The 20,679-nt window shown below is 38.1% G+C and overlaps 2 long non-coding RNA genes across 2 annotated transcripts; both read left to right on the top strand.

Moving 5' to 3' along the window:
- Positions 1–1,876: 1,876 nt before the first annotated feature.
- LOC112186053 lies at positions 1,877–3,250 on the top strand. Its single transcript, XR_002930611.2, has 4 exons — positions 1,877–2,277; positions 2,431–2,478; positions 2,615–2,708; positions 3,169–3,250. It is a non-coding gene; the product is annotated as an uncharacterized LOC112186053 (long non-coding RNA).
- Positions 3,251–3,345: 95 nt separating this feature from the next.
- LOC112190987 lies at positions 3,346–4,145 on the top strand. The gene is made up of 3 exons (XR_002932733.2): positions 3,346–3,511; positions 3,683–3,720; positions 3,879–4,145. It is a non-coding gene; the product is annotated as an uncharacterized LOC112190987 (long non-coding RNA).
- The last annotated feature ends 16,534 nt before the right edge of the window (positions 4,146–20,679 follow it).

Raw genomic sequence — 20,679 nt, 5'->3', positions numbered from 1 at the left:
CATTGGAGTCTAGTTACATGAGGTTTGAGATACATGGTAGAGGTGTTGCTTGTAGTTCAGGTGTTATTTCTCAACATGCTGTGCAATTGGACAACATGGCATGTACATATAGAAGATGGGATTTGAGTGGACTTCCCTGTAGTCATGTAGCAATTTACTTCAAGGGATGGTCTCCTGAAGACTTTGTTGATGAGCATTATACTCAAAAGAAGTATTTGATGGCTTATGAACCAATGATCAACCCTATAGCTGGGGTCGATGAGTGGGAGTTGATTAACAAGCCAATTGCACCTCCAAGGTTTAGAAGACTTACTGGAAGGCCTAAAATGTCAAGCATTAAAGAACCAGGTAAAGTATACTAACTTAAATGTTTTATGTAGATTGTGTCTACATGATTTAAATATGTTAAATTATGTGTACAAACCTTGTGTATAGGTGAGGAGCCACCTCCTCCTGGAATCACAAAGCTGCCTAAGAGTTATTATTCACAGATTAAATGTGGAAGGTGTGGTCTTAAAGGTCATAATCAGAGGACATGTGCTAGGCGTGACCAGGTGAAGTATTTGTCAACATTTTTCATGATATTGGTTTTTTTTAAACAAAAAAAAATTTATCAGCATGCTATTGATAATACTTCACGTTGTTTGCACAAGCTAATAACTTATATGCAGACTCAAAACCCAAATATCAGAGATGAAGTCCCAAATCAGCATACTCAACCCCACCCTGAGAACTTGGGCATGAATGTCAATGAGGATACAAATTTGAATATGAATGTGGGAGGTGATAATGTGATAAAAGTTCCAACTGATCATGTGCCATCTTTGAATGTCCAAGTTCCCACTATTAATGCTGCAGCTGATAATTTGCAGAACCTACAAATGCAAAATTTGAATTTGGTTTATGCAAATCAGGTATGATTATCATACTTGCTTGTTAATTCCTTAAGTGTGAATTGATTAATTTTGTTTTAGCGGTCTTATTAATTGTTCCAGTGCTATTATACAATATGAAGGTGCATGTGAAATCAGTCTCAATGTCTACAGCAAAGTCTACTGGTAAAGTTGGTCAAGCAACAGGGTTGAAGTCACCTGCAAATAGGATTAAACTCGTCAAGAAACCAGGAGCAACTAATATTGGCACATGCACTAAGAATAGAGATGGAGCAAAACTAGGAGCCCACAAGCCATAGAAGTAATGATGCTTGGAGCAAACTTTTGACTTTTTATGACATTCATGACCATTTGTTTCTATGACATTTTATTATCCTTTGGTGTTGGAAAACAATTAAAGTACAAATGATGTGCTCATTTGAATATTTTGTGTAACAAATTAATGGTTGTGCTTTTGGAACAATGCAAATGTCTTATGGAGATTTTTTTTAGATAGATAAGTAAACAGCTCTTCGTTTTTGTGTGTGCTTGGATAGGCTAAGACTGCATATGTTAGCCAAGATTGCTGAGCCTATCAAGCGCCGGACATTATCTATATATCTAATATTCACAGGCACCTTTAAAATGATGCATGGTGCCAAAGCTTAGTTCCTGCCTACATATCAAAATGGCTAGAAGCAGGTAATTTAATTTGCCAAGCAAACAAACTGATCGACTAAAATTGACTATTATTAACTTTTGGAGGGAACTAGTTGATTTAGTGAAAGCTATGAGATTTTTAGAGGGAAAATGTGAAAGGACGGCAAACACCCATAGAAAAAGCCATGTGGTACTTGAGTTAACGGTGTTAGTAACGGCGTGTATGAATGTTATATAGAAGTAGCAAGTTCAGGTACCAAAGTGATTTATTTAGAAGATGAGGTACCAAAGTGTAGAATGAGTTTAAGTTGGGGTACTCTTTGTGACTTTTTCCCTTTTTAATTTGGACTTTCCATTGAATTTTGGGTGGCCGTGGCCAAATCGGTACAAACGATATTTCTTTCATTTTTCCTTGTTTAATTAAATAAAACTTTTTATTCTAATCCGTCTCCAAAATGGTTTTAGTCTCAGACCGAGTATCTAGACCTGTCTTCTTCTTCTCTCTCTAACTCTGCTATTTTCGATCTTCATCTCTTCGATGGCCGCTCCGAGTCGGAGCCTCCGACCACAACGACCACACCCACCTCTCTTATCCCCTCTCTAATCATTTCATCTTTTGCCAGTCACTTAAAATTAAAAAGCTGTTTCTCACTCTCTCTTGAAGCTTCTCAATCTGGATCTGGCATATCGCTGGACCATCAACCATCGTCTTCTCTTTTTCCTGCACTTTCCCTCACACTTTCAGGTTCTCTCTACCTTTTTTTTTTTTTTGTCATATTTATTTGCAGGTTGCAATATTTTTAATCTTAGGGTTTCGAATTAGGGGCTTGTGCAACAACCTATCAAATATCATATTCGTTGCCCTCGTTACTAAATTGGAGTTTATCTCGACATGCAGATTGACTTTCCATGCCGAGTTCAGTCCCTCTGATATCTATTTAGATCGGTATAGATCTGAAGCCACTTGTTTTGTTTCTTTTGCCAGTTTGCTATTTCGCTATCTTATTATCTTTTCATTTTATTCTTCTGTTCAAGTTTACAACTTTGGAGCTCGTATCTTATCTTTATACTCTTTTTTACAGCCATGGATTCTTCTTTTCAAAACCAAACAAGGCTACCTTTCTACTGTCATCGCACAGAGTTGGTATTCAAGATTATGAATTTCCTAAAGCCAAGGTAGATTTTTCAATCAACAACTCAATTTGCCTAGTTAAACTCTTTATCAGTAATTTCTAATTTAGATTTCGTGTCTTTGTTGTTAGAGTTTACAACTTGGCCATTAATTCTGTGGATTTTGCTTCATTATTGGGATTTTAGGATTGTTTTAGGGTTCAAATCATCAATTGGGTTACTGTAAGGCTTTTGGGTTATGCCTTCTTGAATCTTGACTGATATTCAATTGGGTAATGGTAGTGGGTATAAGCACCGAAGCCTCTATATGCTCAAATTGTAATGATGCCATGTTCTGCATCAGTAGATTGATTTTCCTAGGCACTATGTTAAAATATCATCTCTAAAATACAGTCTTGTGCTAAGATGTTATAAAACAATGTATACATTATAATTAGTAGTGTGTTCATCTTGTAAATTATGGAGTTCCGAATACATAGTTCTTACATACATTACTATGAAACAGGTAATTCTTTTATTTCTCCAGGAGCAAAGCTCCACTTAATCCCCCTTGCCTTGCCGTACCACTTTCAAAAAATAGCTCAGGTATGGAAAGGGATCGCCTTTATCTAGTTGATAATTGCCCCAAGAGTTCGCTTGTTGTTAAAGCTGTTGTAATTGTGAGCTATTCTTTGTGAACAAGTGCTGTAACTGCATAGCTCTGGTGGCCTACAGCTCCGCCAGGGTTAGTGTTTGTCAAACAATCTTGATCCATTTTTGAGTACTTTACTCATCTAGTCCAATCCTGCAGTATGGATATACTGGTAGTTGGGGTCAAGAAGCATGGGGTGTGGCTTTTAGCAAAAAATGTAAGTAAAGCAATGTGCAACCCTTGTGCTAATGTTTCAATGTCGTTTATTTTCATATGTCTTGGAAATAATTGGAAGTGACCTGATAATGTATTAGGGTGTGAGAATTACTATTTAGGTGATGTTGATGCATGTGTATGTGTGAAGACCTGATTTTTATTTAATGTGCAGAACATTGATAAACCCCTCTAGTGAAATGTCCTATGCTGGTAATACATCTAAGTACTCGAATCTGTTTTTCTGCATTTTGTTCTCTTGTTTTTCTCTCTACCTGTGACATAAACTTTAACTTATAGTACAGGGAGCATGTAATTGTTTCTGAACATGTTATTCTTCTAATACAGAGAAACTTATTGTTGAGTTGCAGGGTTAAGTGAAAAAACTGAATTTGATGCAAGGGGGAAGTTACAGTAGTACATAAGGTAGAAAGCCAGCAATCTATCCATTTCTTTACAGCCGTTTCTTCTTTTCTCTTCTTTCATCTGTTTATCAGGTATCATGTTTCTGATTGTTCTTCATGGCTTTATGGCGCTATCAAAAATTGCATGTTGATATATCCTTAGTCTTTACCATGTTCTTCTATATATTGCATTTGCAAATTACAATGAATGAATTTTACAAGTTTTCATTGAAATTCAATCAGTGACCCAAGTCTTCGATGAATTTTACAAGTTTTCATGGCATTATGGCTCTGTCTGGTTATATGGGATCTGATATGATCACTTCTGATGGGTAAAATTATTTTCTTTCTATTCTTAAAAGAATTGTGCATCTGTAATGCATTTTTAGTTGTGTATAAGAAGTGCATTATGCTTGCAAGGAAAGGAGCTTATATTGTGCGCATTGATTGAAAGAGGAACCACAGACAATGAAAGGAAGGCATTGAAGACCACCAGCTCTCCACTAGTTAATAGAGTTTCCAAAGTTAGTGATAGGTAAACAATTGGGTTTTACTTTTAGCTGTGAGAAACTGAGGAATTTATAATATACTTGTTTCTTTTCCTCTGACGTATATGTTGATTAATGGACACGTGAGCTTCCATTTGCATTTTGTTGATATAATAATGTTATAACAATTCAGACTATAAAAATAAAAACAATTCCATTTTGCTAGGCTTGGATAGTACTATGCCGAGCCTGATGGTTCGGAGCAAATTTTTTTTTTAAATGGAACCAATATGGGCACGGACAAGAAAGAAAAATATTAAAATATAGGTGGGTACACATTAGCCACCGAGTCCAAAAGCAATGGCTAATAAGAAGTAATAAAATAAGAAGAGAAACTGTTCAATGTCAGAAGGAGGGTGAGAGCAGCGCGTGAATACTGGTGCTTTATGTGCGACGGACAGATTTAACGGTGGGCAATTGGTAAAATTAGAGTCGGACATGATATTTGTCCCTAAAGGCCAATACCCACTAAACTCAGTCCCCAATAGACCCAATAGCTACTAAAATCTGGTGGTGGCTATCCAAATAGCTAGTAGTGATCATTCATTTTAGGCCTCATCAAAAAGCCCGCGGATCAAGTGGGCCGATGGAGGCCCGTCGGCCCGGAGGGCTTTTAGCCCGGCCCGGCCCGTCAAAAAACCCGCAAAAGCCCGCCTTGGTGGGCCGAGGGCAGGCCCGCCTAAAGCCCGCAAAAAACCGGCCCGTAAAAGCCCATAAAATATTATATATATATATATATATATATTTGTAGTTATGTGTGTGTGTTTATAAATATATATATACACACACACACACATAGATGTATATATTTGTGTGTGTTTATATATATATATATATATGTGTGTGTGTGTGTGTGTGTGTTTATATATATATGTATATATATTTATATATGTGTGTGTGTTTATATATATAATATATATATAGAGATATATATATGTGTGTATGTGTGTGTTTATATATATGTATATATATATTTATATATGTGTGTGTGTTTATATATATAATATATATATAGAGATATATATGTGTGTGTGTGTGTGTGTGTGTGTTTATATATATGTATATATATATTTATCTATGTGTGTGTGTGTTTATATATATAATATATATATAGAGATATATATATATATATATATATATATATATATGTGTGTGTTTATATATATGTATATATATTTATATATGTGTGTGTTTATATATATAATATAATAATATATATAGAGATATATATATATATATATATATATATGTATATGTGTGTGTGTGTGTGTGTGTGTGGAAGTTCTTATACTTCTATTATTCTATATAGAATATGTGCATATATATATATTCCACATATCGGTAATCAGTTGACCAATTAGATCGGGTTCAAAACTATGGTGAAATTGACTAAATTTTTAACCACACGCATAATTTATTGTAATAAACTCATCCAACGGTCGGTTTTTCCATTTTATTTGAATTGATATGGGTTGCTCTTTGGAGTTTATGATATATAAATATAGGTTTATAAGAGTAACTAAATTTGACCTAGTTGATTGAATTCTAAACGATAACCAAATTAGCTGAATTTTCTACAACCACCATAAAACATTACAATCTCTCAATCGAGCGGTTGGTTTTTCTGAATTCATTTTCCACTTCATGGTTGCTTTAGAATGAACCTAAACAATTTAAATGCAATGTATATGTCATACAACTTTAGGAGTAAAATTGGTATATGTCAATGTGTTTGTAATTAAAATTATTTTTTTGTATCTTATGTCCAAGTACATCCATAGATGGGATATATACAAACGTGATGTGAAAAAATAAGCACGTTTCGAGGTTGTCACGCCATTGGTCAACCAAGAAAACATATAAGTGACTACGGTTGACCAATTAGATCAGGTTCAAAACTATGGTGAAATTGACTAAATTTTTAACCACACGCATAATTTATTGTAATAAACTCATCCAACGGTCGGTTTTTCCATTTTATTTGAATTGATATGGGTTGCTCTTTGGAGTGTGATATATAAATATAGGTTTATAAGAGTAACTAAGTTTGACCTAGTTGATCGAATTCTAAACGATAACCAAATTAGCTGAATTTTCTACAACCACCATAAAACATTACAATCTCTCAATCGAGCGGTTGGTTTTTCTGAATTCATTTTCCACTTCATGGTTGCTTTAGAATGAACCTAAACAATTTAAATGCAATGTATATGTCACACAATTTTAGGAGTAAAATTGGTATATGTCAATGTGTTTGTAATTAAAATTATTTTTTTGTATCTTATGTCCAAGTACATCCATAGATGGGATATATACAAACGTGATGTGAAAAAATAAGCACGTTTCGAGGTTGTCACGCCATTGGTCAACCAAGAAAACATATAAGTGACTACGGTTGACCAATTAGATCGGGTTCAAAACTATGGTGAAATTGACTAAATTTTTAACCACACGCACAATTTATTGTAATAAACTCATCTAACGGTCGGTTTTTCCATTTTATTTGAATTGATATGGGTTGCTCTTTGGAGTGTGTGTATGATATTATGTAAAATACAAAAATGATATATATGTTTTTAGAAATTAGAATGATATAAAAATAACCGTTGGATTTGGAAAGGGAATCCAATGATTCCAATCCTAATTTTCTACCGTTGGATTTGGAAAATGGAGACCACCTGTCTCACTCTCACAGTCTCACACCAGCGTATACGTATTGCCATATTTGACCTAAAATCAAAACCCTATCTCCCTATCGCTATTTCACATTTTCACGACTTTTCTCTCTCGACTCAGGTCACTCAGCCGCTGTCTCCAACCCTCCATCCATTGCCTCCAGGCCTCCGTCTCAGTCTCGACCACGGCCTCAGTCTCCGATCGACCACGGCCTCAGTCCATTCTCTCAGATCGACCACGGGCTCTGTCTCATTTTCTCAGATCGACTCACTCTCACACGGCCTCAGTCTCCGATCGACCACGGCCTCAGTCCATTCTCTCAGATCAACCACGGCCTCAGTCCATTCTCTCAGATCGACCACAGGCTCTGTCTCATTCTCTCAGATCGACTCACTCTCACACGGCCTCCGTCTCAGTCTCGACCACGGCCTCAGTCTCCGATCGACCACGGCCTCAGTCCATTCTCTCAGTCTCGACTCACTCTCACACGGCCTCCGTCTCAGTCTCGACCACGGCCTCAGTCTCCGACCACCACGGCCTCAGTCCAGCCCTTCGACTCTGTCTCAGTCTCGACCAAGTTTTTTTCGATTGTAATGGAGTTTTAATCTGCCACTTATTAATTTTTATGTAGTTGTTGTACGATTAATTATTTGCTTGTTTTGATTGTGATCTCTTACATTGCAGGATGAGTAAGAGCAATCAAAGGATCAGCCTTGGTTTGAGAAAAATCAAAACTTTGTTTTCTGAGGTGTTAATCGAGCAGGTACTGGTTTTGTTGATGTTTTTGGTCAGTGGTTTTGTTTCACATGTGTTGTTAAGATTATAAGGAGTTATATGTGTGAAGATGATAACAGGTACCTTTGGTCGTTGTTGATTTGGTTTGAGAAAAATCAAAACTTTGTTTTCTGAGGTGTTAATCGAGCAGGTATTGGTTTTGTTGATGTTTTTGGTCAGTGATTTTGTTTCACGTGTTGTTAAGATTATAAGGAGTTATATGTGTGAAGATGATAACGGGTACCTGTGGTCTTTGGTCTTTGGTCTGAGAGTACTGGACCTTTGTTTTCTGAGGTGATAAGATGATAAAGTTCAATAAAGTTGTTGATTGTGCAATTTGTTTTTACTCTGTGCCTGATAATAACAAAGAATTACAGTCAATTACTCTGTGCCTGATAATAATAATGAATTAGATTCTTGTTTTGATTGTGATCTCTTACATTGCAGGATGAGTAAGAGCAAACAAAGGAATGGACAGTAGCATCTCTGCGAATAAGTTTTAGTTTGCTCATTCAAAACTCTCAAGTAATATCTTAACTTTGTTTATTTCCAGCTAGAAATGGATGATATTAATGCTAATAACTTGACAGAAGCTGGAGCTTCATCTATTTCTGGAAATGAAGCTGAAAATGAATCTGATAATGATTCTGAAAATGAGTCCCATGAACATGTATATTGTTTTGGCTACTTCATTGCTTCTATTTTTTATTTTCAGTTTAGCAAAACATGTTTTCTGGTTTTTTAATTCTTTATTTAAATGGGTAGGTACCAAGATCAGTTGAATCCCATGAGTTATCAACCAATCTGCAGCCTTAAAGTTTCAAGGTCAGTAAGTTGCAGTTTATGTGGAAAATTGTAATTGGACCCTTAACAATTCTTAGGATGCTTTTACATACAAACTTTATTTGAAGTTAGACTATAGTGGGTAGCTTTAAAGCTTGAATTGGTTCATTTGAAACTGTGAGTTGCTTGCTATTACTAAAATTTGCAGATTAGATATATGTAACAGTAATAAGCATGTTCAATTTTATGCCCAAGTAGAAATAAATCTGGAGTTTTAGGTATTCTGTGTAGTCCGTGCATTACAAATAAGTGGCTCATTTCAAGAATTTTTTGCAGGGATGTACCAATTATGCAGGGCTGCAGGCAGATTCTAAGTGTGAACCTCAATGATACCAAGTCTGAATGGAAGACAATATGCTTAATTAGATAAATGCATAGAAATTGTATTAATAATTTACTTTCGTTCTAAGTTGTAATTTGTAAATTGGGACACTTTGTATTCTGTCTTTTTATTTTAGTACATTAAAACGGGCGTGGGGATGAGCCTCCTAGTTCGGCTAGGTTCCAAACCCCTTAAAATTTTAAAAGGAAAAAAATAGCATCCTTAATATGACCTGAGATGATCTAGAAGCAAGATTAGTTGAATGAGGTTGAGTAAAATTAGTTGATGTGGATGAGGCTAAATATTGCACAATAAAATGCATTATAGAAAAGCCCGGCCCGGCCCGAAAAAAGGTGGGCTACCCGGCCCGGCCCGAAAAAGCCCGCAAGGCCCGCCTTATATGGACGGGCTTGGATCCGTTGATTTACAATGAAGCCCGGCCCGTGACTATTTAAAAATGTAATTAGGCCCGGCCCGTTGATGAGGCCTAATTCATTTCAAGCCAGAGTGACCATTACATACTCTTCAGCTGTCATATACAAATAGACAAGAAGATGTTTCAGTACCCACAATGGTACATAGAACTAGATTCACTCATTAAACATCAAATACATCGAAAAACGGGTCTCTTCCTTCAGTACTATTCCAGAAGATTCACTAAAGCACAAAGTGCATAACCTCCTAACATATTGAGAAATATTGAAAATAGATGAAATGGCTAAATATTGTTTAGTACCCTGTGGTATGGGTCCAATATCAATTCAGTCCCTCGACTTTCAATTTCATCAAAAATAGTATTTCTCGTCTACTAGGTCCCTCCATCGGAATTCCGTCAAATAGATTCGTTAAGTAGCTGACGTGGCATGCCAACTAAGCACAATTAGGGCCCACATGAAAGGAAAATTTTCGAAATTCCAAAACAAAATTTCAGAAAATTAACAAATTTCTCTCTCATGTTCCTCTTCATTATCTTCTTACTCCTCTGTCTTCTGTGTCTTCTTCATAGCAGAAGACTGTCACTTCCCTCTTCCTCCTCAGCTCTGCTCTCTTCTCTGTTAATCCCAACCAAATTCCCTTTCACTAATCCTTCTCAAAGTCGACCCGAAAAGACTACAACTCCACTACTTAGGTATAGATGTCCTGCACCGGAAAAATTGATGAAATTGGGTTCTGGGTTTCGAAGATGGGCGGAATTCTAATACTGGGTCTAAAGAATTTTAAGCATTCATTTTTGGGTGAGCGGAGGATTTTGAACTTCGGAGCTCCCAGATGGGTCTGTTCTAAAATTCTTGTTTAAGTCTTTTGACTCTCTTTTAGCTTCGATGTTCAACTTTCAAGATGGATATATTTGTGAAAAATTGAGTTTTTGATTCATTAGTTATCTGAGATTGTTTGCTTTAATGGCTCTCAAGCACAAGGACTCCGCCATCAATGGCATCCTCCTCGGCCGCGTCTCCCCAAAACGACGGCATCGAGATCATTGATGTTGTCCCTCTCTTCCACTCCGATCTCGGCTTTTCCAAGATTAGCAATCCAAAATAAAAGTTAGTTAATAAAAGTCAATTGCTAAGATTAATGCCCAGATAATCAATTCTCGAATTCATGCCTAGAGACGTCAACCTTCAATTGTTTGTTTTATTTGTCTGGGTTTTGTTCATATAGATTCACAATTCCAATTACCATGTTCTTTTGTTGTGTATATTAGACAACTTAGAATTGCTTTGAGATAATTGCTCTGCTATGAAGAAGACATAAACGATAGAGAAGTAAGAAGGTATTGAAGAGGAAGATGAGAGAGAGAGAGAGAGAGAGAGAGATTTGTTATTTTTCTGAAATTTTGTTTTGGAATTTCAGAATTTTTCCTTTCATGTGGGCCCCACTTGTGCTTAGTTGGCATGCCACATCAGCTACTTAAAGGCTTCATTTGACGGAATCCCGACGGAGTGACCTATTGGACGAGAAATACTAGTATGGGGGTGTTTTTGATGAAGTCGAGGGATTGAATTGATGTTAGACCCATACAACAGGGTACTAAACAATATTTAGCCCTAGATGAAACTACTAACATGGGGTCCTTAAACAAAGAGAAATAATAGAAAGAAAAAAAATCTAACTAATACGTACTGTGGACCTAGGGCAAAAACTCTAACCCGAATACAGCCCACGCCCTCAGAACAGCCAAGCTCAAGGCCCAAACTGCAAGGCCCAATCCATTTAATCCTTCACAACCTACGCACTGCCCATGCATCGACAACCATAACCCTCTGTAGATCATCACCAACCAACTAGCAGCCAACCGCCGTCCTGCTTTAGGAAAGACTATCATTGCACGCCGCAAGCAAAGGGATAAAAAGACGCGTCCTACACCACAGGTAACTCGACCAAAAACCAAGGAATAATCCCTATGTCCAAGCCACTAGAATCCTGAGCAATGATGCTCGCAAAGCCACAGTCGTCCAGAATCGAATCTAGTCTGCCACCTTCGCTCACCCTGAAATTATGTACACAAAAATGGCACCACACAGATCTGCCTCAACCGGAAAGACTAAACCCCACCATCAACACCAGAAGCCAAGCCACCCCAGAGGTAAAATGAACCATAGTCTGATGATTCCCCGTTTGGCAATGTCATAATGTCAGCAAGCGACATCGAAGCGCCACCGTCGAGAAGAAGGGAATTGGACAAAAAAACTTCGGTTTTGAATAAATGTCTTCTGCTTAAGGTTTAGAGAGACGTGTAGAGGAGCATTTTGGTTTTTTTACATTATAGCGATAATATAAGTTCAAGTCTCAATCACGTGAAAAATATTTCATATGTCCAAAGAGGTGTAGAATAAGATATATGTAAGGATTTGCTCACCTAAGGGACTGTGAGGGACAAATACATCTCAACCACATGTATTAAATATAAAAGCAGAAATTATAACAACTTAAAACTGTGTATTTATTTTCAGCCGTCAGATTCAATTGTCCCTCACAATCCCTTAAAAACTGTCCCTTAGGTGAGCATGCCTTTTATGTCTTATGCTTTATAATTTAGCAACTTCCTATTAAATTATCAGAAACAAAAAATTTATAAATGAGTGAATTTGACTATTAGTCTATTACTTTTGAAAACAATAGAGTTTAACACACACAAAAATAAAAAAAAATAAAAAAAGAAGTGTTTTTTACCATTTACTCTAATTCTAGGGTTTTTTTCCCCCTTACACCACACACTTATTTTTTTCCATTTACCCATAAAGACTCTAATAAGGTCTTCCCTAATATCCAATTAAGTTTTTTTTTTTTGGGTTTAATTTTGAGACTATTTTGCCCTTAACTTCTTTGTTACATAGAGAGAGAGAGAAAGAAGCCATAGGAGATTTTCGCGCCAAACACCGATCGCCGATCGCAGGAATCCGGTTGGTGGTTAACAACAGCCGCCTACCGGACTTTTCAGAAAACCTAGCCAGAGGTCCTCAAATAGGTCATCGAATATCTCATAGCTCACCAAAGAAGTTTATTGCTCCCAATAAACCTTTATTGCCCCCAAATAGGCCTTTATTGAGAGGGGAATAAAAGTTTATAAAACCTCCCTGGAGGTCCCCAAAGAGGTCATCAGTTATTTTATAGGGGGCCAGAGAGGTTTATTGGACCCCAATAAACCTCTCGGTTGCCGGAATGGGAACTAATCTCCCTAAAATTAAACAAAAAAAAATTACATCAATTCAAAACATTTATTGCTCCCCAATAAACTGTTTTTTTTCCTTCTCGACCTTCTACCCACAGTTTACAAAAAAAAAAAAAAATCGGAGCAAACCCAATGATTTCCCGGGCAAGCTCCTCCACAGCTTCATGGAACCGGAATTGAGCACTGTTGAAACCAAATAAATAAATAAATTATTAATTATATTGGTCTACGGTCGGTTTGATCCCACAATGGGTACGTAGACAATTTAGTGACCCACTAGATGCAACCACAAATCCATCAATTAAATTCAACCAGTCCTAAATTGAATCACTGACTCCAGTCAAATTCTCCCAATACCTGAAATACCAATTCTTGTGAAAAACAACGATTTGATCCCTCCTCAAAGGTATGTAGGCAATCTAGCGACCACTAGATACAATCGCAAGCCCAAATACAATCCCTGACTCCACCAGTCAAATTCATCCAATCCGAATCCCTGACTCCACTAATCAAATTCATCCAATCCGAATCTCTGACCTCACCAGTCAAATTCATCCAAACACCGTAAAAGTCAAGTCATTCCCAAAATGACATCAACCACAAATTCAAGAAAATTGAATCCATGCTTCACTCACACCAAATTCGTCCAAACACTACTCTCATTCCAAAAAGTAATACGGTCATACACCCATTGAAATTCTTGAACTACGAGTGGTTTGATCCCTCTCTAAGGGTATAGAGGCAACCCATTCAAATATCCAGTGTAGCCGCAAAAACAAACAAACACACATCCACAATTGGTTTCTTTATAAATAGAATCAAATGTGTTTCCCTGTAACAAGGGATTATAATTAAGAGATAAATTCTGTCTTGAATGGGTCAAACCCGAAATAATTAAAACTCTATTCACTAAATGAATAAGAGTGAAATTATGTTAGGTGACATTTTTGCTCAGCATGTGCAATAAGAGTGAAAGTCGCGTTTCGCCTTCGATTCAACTTGTAATTGTCTTCCATCAGCATTCAAATCGACTGGCTCGGTTACCTGAATCAAAGAAACGATGACGTGAATCCAACGAGACACAATCCCAAGCAAGAGAAGTGGCGCTACAGCCGTCAATTTCTGATCTCATCCTCTGCTTCTTCACCCCTAGATCAGCTCTTTTTTTGGGACCGGAAACCCCGCTTCCATGGGAATCTATCGGCGTCATGCTGGAGAGAGAGAGAGAGAGAGAGAGAGAGAGAGAGAGAGTGTGTGTGTGTGTACGCGCTCACGCACCCGGCGACGGGGTCGTGCTGGAGAGATAAAGGAGAGAGATCAATCTGCCGGAGGGATGAGAGAGATAAAGAATTGCATGATATAGTTTCTTAATTCAGTTAAGGGCAAAATGGTCATTTGCTATTAAAATGTGTAGGTGGGAACAAAAATATGTTCCTGGGATAAATAGAATAATTCATTTTGGTGCTTTGAGTCAAGGATCCAAAATTAAAACTATATATATATATATATATATATATATATATATATTGTTATAGAAATTGACTCATACTAACAGTCACTGGAAAAAGACAACTTTTGCTCTGTTAGGGTTTCCTTGCCCTAGTCGTCCAACCAATCGTGATGTAGTAAAGTGATGGCGGAGGAGGGAGTGATGGCTCCTCCTACGTTATCAGAGGAGGCCATTGTGAGCCTTGTCGGAGGAGAGGATGCTATCCATGATTCATTCTTCTACCTATGTGGTTGGCTTTTGTCTAAGAAGGTGGTGGTGATCGGGTCGTTCTCGGCAATGATCTCCAATGTTTGGACATTAAAGGAGAGAGTCTTGATCAGGCAAGAGGCGGATGACATCTTCGTCTTTCAATTCAAGGAAATGGAGGTAAAGAATCGGGTCCTTGCTGGGGGTCCATGGTTTTACAATAACTCCATGCTGCTGCTGGCTGATTATGATGGCATCTCTGCTCTTGAGGTGGCGCCGTTGCACCACCTTGAGGTTTGGGTGGAAGTGAAGGGATTGAGCATTGCTGTGTGTAATCAGAAAGCTTTAACATTAATCGGACAAGCGTTAGGGGATGTCGTTCTGGTTGATCAAGGAGCGGTGTAGAGAAAGGACCCGGTCCAGAGGATTCGGTTGATTCAGGATGTTCGCCGGAGGATTTGGGAGCGGTGGCAGTTTGAGTTTTCATCGTCAGTTTCAGTGATGTTGGAGTTGCATTATGAGAAGTTTCATGGGCATTGTGCTGCGTGTGGTTTCTTCAAACATGGTGGTGGGTTCTATGATAAGCAACTGGCAGTGGAGGCGTCATTGGACATTCCGAGCTGAGAGGTGGTGGAGTCGACCTGTGGGGGTTAGGGCTGGAATCAGTTTTCGGGTTGCAAGTTGCTGTGAAGGTAATCGCGGGGACGGAGACAGTACTGGCGGGGAGTGAGTTGCCATCAGGCGCAGCTGACATGGCTTTCATGGTAGTAGATGGGTCAGCGTCGACAATTGTAAGAGTTGCAGCGTTGGCTTCTTCGGAAAAAGCCGGAAACCCTAATTTCAAATTAGGGTTGATTGGGCTGTAATATGTTGGGTTGGGCCTCATGGTTGACAAGGAGGTTGGGCTGTCTACTGAGCCTGGATCTGTTGGGAAATGGCCAAAGTTGGATTTGGGTTCTGAAAATGGCCCAAAGTTGGCTTTAGGAGTAAAAAAGAAGAGTTTCAAGCCTAGTTTGGCAATTATACCTCGGGAATTTCAACTTGGCGAGTTGGTAGAGATCCCGATCTCAATTGCTCCAGCTCCAAAGTAGAAGGGTCGTTCTTCTAGATGTCGAATTAAAACTCCTGACACAAAAGGTAATACTACAAGTGTGGAATTAAGGCTCCATCTCAGATGAGAAGGAGTTGCTTATTGTTAAGTTGTTTTGGCGAGGGTTTTAAGCCTGTGTTAGTGTGATCAGGTTTCTATGAGCCTTTTTATGACATTTCTAGTTCCTTACTTGTACCACACTTGCGTGATTGGCAAGTGAGGGCTAGTTGAATGATTTCTTTCCATAGGAGGCGAAACTTTGTCATGCTTGAATAGGGTTTTTGCTTAATTGTGAACTTCCCAATGTTGTTAATTAGTTTACTTTAGTTTGGATAAGTTTTACCGGAATTCTTATGTAAGTTTTGTAAGTTATGGTCATTTGACTATTGATTTTTGAATAACAATCAACTTCAATTAAAAAAAAAAAAGATCCAAAATTAAAATACAAACAATTGCATGCGAGTGCAACCATAAATCCATAATGGTATGCTCATGGGAGGTTCAAGATGCCAAAATATATGAATATCCAGACATACTTCTAAATGTTTTATCGACATAGCATGCACTACTACATCCCATTGAATAGGCCTGGGCTCGGGTCGGGCCGGGCCCGAAAATGAGTAAAACCGAGACCGAGACCTAGAATATCGGTTCGGGCCGGTTCGGTCTTTTTTCGAAATGAAAACCGACAGAAACCGAACCGGTTCGGGCCGGTTCAGGCTTTCGGGCTTTCGGGCTTTTTCAGGCCCAATTTCCAGTTTAAGATTTTTTGCCTGTTTTCCCTGTTTTCCAAATACAATTCTCAATTCTGTACCTTGTCATTTGGCACTCATTTTGGTACCTGGAAGACTAGAATACATATTCAATTATCTCATTAACATTACAGCAGTCATGCATTATTACAAATTTATATAGTTTACAACACAAACTCACAAATACATTGTCCATTGTCCAACAGAAAACAATCCAAATTATTCAATCATTTCAACTATGTGTTCAATCATTTGAAATTCAAAGTTTGAATGGTACTACAACTGCAACAGAAACATGAACACAATCTCGTTTTGCACAAATTGCTGCTCATCAGGGCAAACTTCTACCCATTCCCATTTGCCAACTCTCCACTCTTTGCAGCTCTTTTCTGTAAGTCTGCTTCATAATGCTGAAAAGCAGCATCTAGAGCCTGCACTAAAATGAGGGCCCGTCCCGAACCGAGTGAAAAAGCCCGAATCAGTTCGGTTTTAGATTTGAAATTTTCGGTTCGGTCTAAAGCCCGACCTGAATTGAAATTTTCGGTTCGGTCTCGGGTTCCATATTTTCAGGGCCCGAAAGCCCGAACTGAACCGAATACTGTAGCACATGCCATATGTAAGTATATGATTGGGTGTTAAATATTAAGTTAAATATAAAAAAAAAAACTAAATGTAAAGCCGTAAACTCGTAAATGGGGGGTTCACTCCTTTAGTCCAACCCTAGAGAATAGAGATTAGAGAGTAGAGAGTACTCGTCTACTCGACCTCAGGTCCTCAGCCTCCCTCTCAGCCGATACCAATACCATCGATGCCAATCATGCCATCGATACTCGATAGTTCGATACCAAAGTTCTGATTCTCAATCAGTCAATCTCAATCTCCATTCAGTCTCAGCCGGTTAGCCCCATATCTCAGCCTCAACCTCTTTCTCCACTCTCCAGTCTCGATCCCCAGTCTCAAGCTCTCTCTAGTCTCGATCTCCAGTCTCCTCTCTCTCCAGTCTCGATCTCCAGTCGTCGCCTTCGATCTCCAGTCGTCGCCGTCGATCTCTCGATCTCGATCTCCAGTCTCCTCTCTGTCCAGTCTCGATCTCCAGTCGTCGCCCTCGATCTCCAGTCGTCGCCTTCGATCTCCAGTCGTCGCCGTCGATCTCTCTATCTCGATCTCCAGTCGTCGCCGTCGAGCTCTCGATCTCGATCTCCAGTCTCAACCTCTCTCTCCAGTCTCAACCACTCTCTCCTGTCTCGGTCTCGATCTCGATCTCCAGGCTCAACCTCTCTCTCCAGTCTCGATCAAATTGCTTCTGATTATCCGCTTGTTACTCAAGACGGTGAGTCAACTTGGGTTTTGACTTTGTTGGCCCATGATTTGTGGAGGTTTTGCTCTGTTTTTAATTGGTTTTTCCTGTGATTTGATTAGATCTGCTGCACACATTTTCGTACCTGCTGCGGGATCTTAATTTTATTGATCATACTAGCAACATTGGATGGAAAGAGTATGTACAACTTTCCTTTTTATCTTTAGTCTCCATATTTGTATTGTTTTTGTTTCCATTTGTGATTGAGAACTTTTGGGGTAATGATTAGGTTGTTCTTTTATGATGGGAACAAAATTTGTTGAGCCTACTGCATTTTCTGTAATTTTGTTGGTTGAGCCTACTGCATTTCTGTAATTCTGTTGGTTAGTGATGATATTGGATTGTTCTTCTTTTTGGGGTAATGATTAGATTGTTCTTTTCTGATGGGAACAAAATTTGTATGATTGCCGGCAGTGGAATGTAAGTAATAAGATTAGAAAAACTAAAATTAGAAACCAGTGAAAACAGGGCAAGTACAACTGAGCTACTGGACACTAGAAACTTATAGTAAAAATCTCACTTACTATTTCTGTTTCTCTCTTCAATTTTGTGTACTTTTTATGGTGTAGCAGTATCTAATTATCTATCTACAATGGCTTAAATACTGCTTGGTTTTTGGTGACTTGGTTGCTTCTAGCTCTTTTTGGCAAGTGTACTAATTCTTTCCTGGTATTGCTATTGTGATTGCTAAGAAAGCAGGTTTAGGTTATGTGTTTTTCAGAGGAATAGAAAACGAAAAATCTTAATCATGAAGGGAACTCACGGAAATATCATTTTAGTGCAGGCTCTAGATGCTGCTTTTCAGCATTATGAAGCAGACTTACAGAAAAGAGCTGCAAAGAGTGGAGAGTTGGCAAATGGGAATGGGTAGAAGTTTGCCCTGATGAGCAGCAATTTGTGCAAAACGGGATTGTGTTCATGTTTCTGTTGCAGTTGTAGTACCATTCAAACTTTGAATTTCAAATGATTGAACACATAGTTGAAATGATTGAATAATTTGGATTGTTTTCTGTTGGACAATGGACAATGTATTTGTGAGTTTGTGTTGTAAACTATATAAATTTGTAATAATGCATGACTGCTGTAATGTTAATGAGATAATTGAATATGTATTCTAGTCTTCCAGGTACCAAAATGAGTGCCAAATGACAAGGTGCAGAATTGAGAATTGTATTTGGAAAACACGGAAAACAGGCAAAAAATCTTAAACTGGAAATTGGGCCCGAAAAAGCCCGAAAACCCGAAAGCCCGAACCGGTTCGATTTCTGTCGGTTTTCATTTCGAAAAAAGACCGAACCGGCCCGAACCGATATTCTCGGTCTCGGTCTCGGTTTTACTCATTTTCGGGCCCGGCCCGACCCGAGCCCAGGCCTACAACAAAGGGGAGCAAACTTAGTAAAACACATTACATAAAACGATGGGCCCAAAACATGAGACCCAGCAAACAGTAGCCTAAACAGGGAGCCCAGCCCAAATCGGTGAACACCGATCACAAATTCATCGCCATCTCCATAAGGAACAGGGCCGCCGTAGAGGGGTGTTATAGTGGTTCTGCCACCATTTTCTCTCCTATGCTCGCTACCATGAAGCTGCGAACCTTCGCTCCGGCACCCAGTATGGAATCTCGAGGGATCTCTGATTCGCTCGAAGCAAGCGCATAATTTAACCCTGAAATATCGTTAGTAGTATAAGCAAATAGGGATCGTTCTATCCGGGGATTGAGGGTACACTTGTAATTGTGAAACAAATAAAGAAAAGTATTATTTACAAAAATAAAATAAAGAATATAAATATATACAATTGTATAAACAAATAAAGAATTAAAATAATAAAGTATTATTTACAAAAATAAAATAAAGAATAAATATATACAAGTAAACACAAATAAGGGGGAGATTAGGATTCTTAAAATTAAAATTAAAATAAATAAAATAAAGAAAACGTAAAAACATATATACAAGGGTGGAACGCAAGGAACAAAGATCAAAACCAATTCCATGTAATCAAATTCGATTCAAACCCTATAATTGTTCTTCCAAGTCATGAGAGAGGAGTTGATCATGTGAAACATTCGAAAGCAAATGATTTCCCATATTTTACTTTTCAATGCTAATTAACCTAAGCGAAAGCACCTAGATTAATCCTATCAAACATGCAATCAAGCCCTAGAAAGCTAGTCAATCATGACATGTTCAACGCATTAGACATAGAGAAAGGCTATCAACTCAAGTGTACAACTTAGTTATGGAAAAGTCCACCTAATTGCAATCCTCTTCAATTAAATTCGATTCTTGTCCAGAACCTTTACTACTTTGATTCAAGTTTACACAAAACGAAAAGTCGATTTCATGTTCTTAAACCTAGCACCAATTACATGCAAATCCTATAAGTGTCGACCCAAATAAGATAAACATATAAAAGTTTTCTATCAAGCAAATTCAATCGAACAAACTCACATAAGCAACTTAGAATCACAATTATAGAATTCGAAAACTTTATTTAAACATAGAAATTGGGCTTAAACTTTGCCCTAAACATTATTGTTAACTAGAAACAAGTTCATACGAAATCAAACAAGGAAACCAAAAATGTTACAAGGAAAATGAACGAATTACACCGTGAGTGGAGATGGAGATGGAGAGCTAGATGGTTGGATCTTGAATCTTGGAAGCAAGCCTTCAAGGTGGATGATGGAGGATATGATCTTCACGGCTCCTTCTTCTTCTTCCTCTCCTTGCTTGAAAATGCAGAACTTTGCAACTAGAGAATGGAGAAGGAAAATGGAAAGGAAATGGAGAGACAAAGAAGATGAGATGGATGAAGGAATTGGTTTAGGAAAATGGAAAGGAAATGGAGAGACAAAGAAGATGGAATGGATGAAGGAATTGGTAGAAAAATGGAAAGGAAATGGAGAGACAAGGAGATGGAATGGATGAAGGAATTGGTAGAAAAATGGAAAGGAAATGGAGAGACAAAGAAGATGGAATGGATGAAGGAATTGATGATTGAGAGTGAGAGGAGAATGTGTTTAAATAGG

The sequence above is a fragment of the Rosa chinensis genome, chromosome 2, assembly GCF_002994745.2.
Source record: "Rosa chinensis cultivar Old Blush chromosome 2, RchiOBHm-V2, whole genome shotgun sequence".
NCBI classification, from domain to species: domain Eukaryota; kingdom Viridiplantae; phylum Streptophyta; class Magnoliopsida; order Rosales; family Rosaceae; genus Rosa; species Rosa chinensis.
Note: the sequence above shows the minus strand (reverse complement) of the source record. Positions and strands in the feature narration are given on the sequence as shown.